The 6224-nt window shown below is 36.7% G+C and overlaps 1 pseudogene; it reads left to right on the top strand.

Moving 5' to 3' along the window:
• Nucleotides 1-761: 761 nt before the first annotated feature.
• On the top strand, nt 762-1705 carry LOC105860638 (dnaJ homolog subfamily C member 24 pseudogene; annotated as a pseudogene).
• The last annotated feature ends 4519 nt before the right edge of the window (nt 1706-6224 follow it).

Genomic DNA, 6224 nt, shown 5'->3' with positions numbered 1-6224 from the left:
ATTTGAGCACCATAGTTTTAATCAGTCAGTACCAATTTGATGGCGAGTACATGTGGAGCCCATTTTCCTGATCTTGTGTCACCTCACTTTGGATAATGGGCTTAAACTTAATCCAGGATAGTGTAAGTGGTGTAAGGCAATCACTGCAGCATCAAAATTAAACAAATGGGATCTTATTAAATTAAAAAGCTTCTGCACAGCCAAGGAAACTATCATTAGTGCAGATAGACAACCCACAGAATGGGAGAAAATATTTGCTGTCTACACTTCTGATAAAGGTCTAATAACAAGAATCTATCTAGAACTCAGAAGAATTAACAAGAAAAAAATCAAACGACCCCATCCAGAAATGGGCAACGGAAATGAACAGAAACTTCTCCAAAGAATACAGAATAATGGCCTGCAAACATATAAAAAAAATGCTCAATATATCTAATCATCAGAGAAATGCAAATCAAAACCACAATGAGATACCACCTAACCCCAGTGGGAACATAATAGCATTCCTTAGATGTTTTGCATCTAAGACCTTCGAGGAGGCCTCACCAGTCTTGCCTCACGGTGCCACCCCCAGTTAATGCCTTTGTTAGGCCTACTGAAATATTTGAAAGTTTCTGTATTTCACCAAGAATACAGAATATGTTTATTTGTTATCTCATGTTGGAATCTTTACTAATGATGTTTTAAAAAAATTTAGGACTACTTTGCTACTTCTTGTGGTGAAAAATGAGACTATGACATTAAAGACAGCCACAGGCCTCTTCCGAGTTCTGGCCGACCGCAGGCGAGAAGTGGGCATCGCTGATCTGAGAAGGCCCACTTGTTCAATGGATGATGGCACTTGAGCAGATACCAAAAAAGGATTAGTACAGTGTACTGGGTGCAGACTCATCTGCGAATGTGTCAGACCTAAAACAAAAGTATCAAAAACTCATATTGATGTATCATCCAGATAAACAAAGTACAGATGTACCAGCAGGAACAGTGGAGAAATGTATCCAGAAGTTCATTGAAATTGATCAGGCATGGAAAATTCTAGGGAATGAAGAAACGAAAAAGGAGTATGACCTGCAGCGGCATGAAGATGATCTAAGAAATATGGGGCCAGTAGATGCTCAAATATATCTTGAAGAAATGTCTTGGAATGAAGATGATCACTCTTTTTCTCTGAGTTGCCAATGTGGTGGAAAATACAGTGTTTCCAAGGATGAAGCAGAAGAAGTTAACTTGATTTCTTGCGATACATGTTCACTAATTGTAGAAGTCCTTCGTTATAACTAAAATTGTTCACTGCTGAGAATCATTTAACTTTGTATTCAGACATGATGAGGAGAGGCCATTGGGCTTTTCTCATTTCAAGGAAATGGATTTTTTTTATCAGCCCTACTATTATATTTGTAAAGAAAATATAAGATTATCAGGCAGAGATCACCATAAATTCATAGAAAATTAATTTAGTTATTTATATGTATTTATATTTACAGGTTGCCACAAAAAGGACTTGAATTATAAATTGTATTTGGTGAAAATTCCCATGTAAGAACTTATTTCATTTTTTCCTTGATACAAAATAAGAATTTGCTGTTTCCTAACATGAGCATGTCTCCTCTTTTAGTGGGTAGCAGTATCATCATATTCCTTTATAGATACTAAGTTTCTGATGTAACAGATGTTTCTAGATGCCAAAGTTATAGGGTATATTGTACATCTATCTCAAATGCTAAGGTCATTAGAATTAGATTAGAATCTTTTGTGAATAATGTAAGGTCAGTTTTCCCATAATGAAGAAGATTCGATGTGGATATTGATGAGGTTATTTCAGAGTTAACAGAGTAAAAAGAAAGATAGCTTTTGAGTCAGAAGACTTGACTCCAGTCTTTATGCTGTATTTCCAAAGTTCATGAACACTGTTATTTCCAACTTTAAATGTAATTTAGGAAATGGAAGCTTTTTGAAAGAATCTAATTGGTACATTACTTTTATTAAGATATAGTATTAATGCCTATACTTATGAATAAGTGGTATGGGATGATTAAATGTAATTATACAATGTATTATTAACTGTAGCAGACTACAGATGGCATATTCCTTAAAGATTTATTTTTTTATGATTCAATATTCTATATACAGTATAAGTCAGAACTCATTAAAAGAACATTAAGGGACCCTTATGGCAGTGGTTCCCAACCTTTTTGGCACTACGGACTGGTTTCATGGAAGACACTTTTTCCACAGATGTAGGGCGGTGGCTTCGGGATGATTCAAGTGCATTACATTTGTTGTGCAGCTAAACCTCTCTGCTAATGATGATCTGTATTTGCAGCTGCTCCCCAGCGCTAGCATCACCGCCTCAGCTCTACCTCAGATCACCTGGCATTAGATCCTCAAAAGGAGCTCACAGCCTAGAACCCTCAAATGTGCAGTTTACAGTAAGGTTTGCACTCTTGTGAGAATCTAATGTCCCTGATGATCTGGCAGGAGGTGGAGCTTATGTGGTGATGTGGGTGATGGGGAGCAGCTCTAAATACAGATGAAGCTTCACTACTCGCTCGCCTGCCACTCACCTTCTTCTGTGCGGCCTGGCTCCTAATAGGCCACAGACAGCTACCGGTTTATGGCCTGGGGGTTGGGGACCACAGATTTATGGGATCACTGAAACATTTTTACTTCAAGTGAGTAGGCTAAGCATGTAACTTAGCAATTTTTTAAGTCTAACTTCTTGGCATTGTCAGATTGGATTTATAAATAAGAAGAGTTACTACTTATATAAGTAGTAAACTTGTAACTGTAGCTCAAGTATGAGGCACATTCTAGAAGAGTAGATTATTTTCATTATACCTCTTAAAAAATTCAAAAGTGAGGTAGTCATCCAGGTTCCCCCTCCCACAAGTATTTTGAACTAATGTAGCTTGCACAGTGTGTTATTTTTTACATTTAACAATTAAAAAGAACTAAAAATGAATAGCAAATAGTTTATTGGTAAGTACATGGTTTCAATGGCAGTAATAAATTCACTTGAACAGGAGACAATAATCAAGTCATAAAAATACATTTTTGCTAATCATCAGAAAATCTGTGGCCATTAGGGCTGTCAAAAATCACTCAGAGGCCAAATCTGTAAAATAAAAATGTGGTTGTAGACAATTAATGAAAGTAATGTTATATCATCATCATATTCCTTTTTTCTATTCATCCCTTTTCTCTGTCATATATTAAAACACTTTGTCCTTACTTGTCAGTCAAGAATAAAATTATCTGCATCAAAATAAGACGTTAGAAAATAAACTAATATGCATATATGTAAAAAAAAAAAAAAGACAGCCACAAATTCTCTGCCATTTCTAATTGAGAAGTGGAGTCCAATTCCTATATACTTGACTGTGGCCTGGCTTTGGTGACTTGTTGATCACTACAATGCTTGTGTGCAGCAGGAGAGGTGTCCTGGAGTTCTGCAGCTAGGTCATCAGAAGCCTCACAGCTTGCGCTTGAGTCTCCAGGATGTTTGTTCTTGGATGCTTGAGTTTCCATGTGTGAGGTCCAACCCTTCTGCTGGAGAGATCGGGAGAAGGGGCCGGGGGATTACTTGGAGGAAGAGCGGGGCTCAGCTGGGCTTGGCCTCCCAGACACGTGCACCAAGGAGGCAGGCATGTAAATAAACCTGTCTTATACCCTTCAGACCAACCAACTGATCAACTGAGGACCACCAAGTCTCCCAGCCACTTCATATGGAGTAAAAGAGTCTCTCAGTTGAGCTTTGCCCCAATTCCTGAACCACGAAATTGTGAGATATGATAAAGTGGCTGTTCTACACTGTAAGTTTAGGTGTAGTTTGTTGTGCAGCAAGAGGAAAATAACCAGTGTCTTGAAGTGATTCATTTAAGCTGTTGAAGTCTTAGCTCAGACTCTCAGTCATTTGTCTGGGATTTATAAAGGGCACTTAGAGACGATTCAGGAAAGGTTTGATTGTTAACTCCATACACCAAAGCACTGGGATTGAAACCCATTCATTATTCTATGCCACCAGGCCTTGTTTTAAGAGGAGTAATGTGATGGGAAGTTTACTAAATTCTGTGCCTCGAAGTGACCCTCCACTCAAAATCAGGTTCTTGGACTCCTGGTGGCTTTTGCTTTATATAAGGGCAAACATGAGGACATTTCACATTAGCCCTGTAGGAATAAAAGTTAAGCCACTCTGAATTTTTTATTTTTGAATTTTTTAATCTTTGAAGAAGAAATAAAGCAAGAAAAACTTTTATGATTTAGTTTTATTTTTATCTTTCCCTTAGAGCCAAACTCTTCTTCATTTGAGCTGTTGGAATGTCTGTTGCCTTGCAGTTGTATTATAACATTCTACCCAAGAAGAGCAAATCTCTGTGCTTCAGTCATGTTTCAGACTGTTTTACAATATCTTCAGAAATCATATTTTCAGTCTATGAGGTTTTTTCTTTTGAAAGTTATGTGAATTTCATGGAAAAGAGTCTATAAATTTAGGATTAATTTACATGCGCTATCCTTCAAATTGAAGATTTTTTTACATAGAATAAATTTTGTTGGTTCCCCAAAAGCTCTCATTCTCAATTCTCACTTCTCATTTGGAGGCTTTGCAGGTTGGTAGAGAAATATGAGACTCTATCTCTATTCTGTAGGAAAACCCAGCATTTTTTCTAAAGATAAATAAAAAATCATTCTCTCAGCAGCTTTAAATTTTATGAAGCGCTCAAAAGTCAATAAAATGTATGGCTCTAAGTAATCTAGGAGAATCTTGAAAGAATTCATCCCCTGGCCATTCTGAAAGCCATAGTCCAATAACAGATTTGTGTCAGTGGTTTCAAATTCAACGCACATGAAGAACTGAGACACTCACCAGACAGATGGTATTAACAAAAGTAACCAAGGTGTGTAAACAGCAGAAAGAAAGAATCTTTTGAGTTTTAATTCTGTTAAAAACAAACTTTATATCTTCAAATGAAGAAGTATACTATTAAGAACTCAAGTTGCAAGAAGTAAAATTATATGCACTTCAAATGAAAAGGGAGAAAATCTTATTGGAATAAGTTAAAAATTATATTTTTAGAATATTTTTAAAGCACTTTCAAATAGAGTAGTTTATTCATTATAAACTGACAATAAAAATGATTTATACCATTTCTACTTCCTGGAAGATGGAACAGATATATTTGGTCCTATTTCTTTTAATAAGTACTAATAACTTATTAGTATTAGTACTAGTACTTAGTAACTTATTTCTTTAAATAAGTACTAATAACTAAAACCCTGGACATTATATATGAAACAAACATAACAAGACTTATAGAGGTGGAGAGAAGAAGACAGACTGACTAGAGACCTCAGGACCTAAGAAATGACATAGCAACAAGTTCCCTTGGTTTTCTTTTTGCCTTATATTTCTCAGACTTGGAGATAAAGAAGATAGTAACTCAGAAATGCCAATCAATGCAGATAAGAAAAAAACACAACAACAAAATTTGCCTTCTGTCCAATGGCAGATGAATTAATAAACAAAATATGGTATATAAATACAATGGAACATTATTCAGCCTTAAAAAGGAAGGCTAGTCTTAGTACAACATGGAAGAATCATGGGGACATTATGCTCTGTGAAATAAGCCGGTCACAAAACCACAAATGCTATATGATGGCATTTATATGAGGTACCTAGAGCAGTCAGATTCATAGTCACAGAAAGGAGAATGGTGGTTGTCTGGGCTTGGTGGAGGAAGGAATGGGGAGTTGCTCTTTAACGGGAATGGAGTTTCAATTTTGCAAGATGTTTGCAAATTTTAGAGACTGCTTGTACAATAATGTAAATATACCTAACACTGCTAAACTGTACACTTAAAAATGGTTAAGACAGTACATTTGATGTTGTGTGCATTTTACCACAATTAAACATTTTTTTAAAAGCCTATTGTCTATAGCCAAATATCCAAGAAATGGACAATGTTGCAAGACAATATCACTCTACTGAAGCCAAACATCACAGAAATACTGTGTCCCCAGCCTCCAGCCTCATCCATGCCAAGAAAGGCTGTGTGGGGAGCCTAGGCTTTCACACTTGTCAGATTGAAGGAACAACGCCCCCCCATCCCACCCACCAATTTTGCCACTAGGAGAAGTATCAGAAAGGTCTGAGTAGGGAGCTGAGACTTTCACCCTTGCTAAGCCATAACCAAGCCTACATCCCTACAGTGTCAGGGTGGAGC

The sequence above is a fragment of the Microcebus murinus genome, chromosome 16 (genome assembly GCF_040939455.1).
Source record: "Microcebus murinus isolate Inina chromosome 16, M.murinus_Inina_mat1.0, whole genome shotgun sequence".
Classification (NCBI taxonomy): Eukaryota; Metazoa; Chordata; class Mammalia; order Primates; family Cheirogaleidae; genus Microcebus; species Microcebus murinus.
This window is presented reverse-complemented; position numbering and strand designations above follow the sequence as displayed.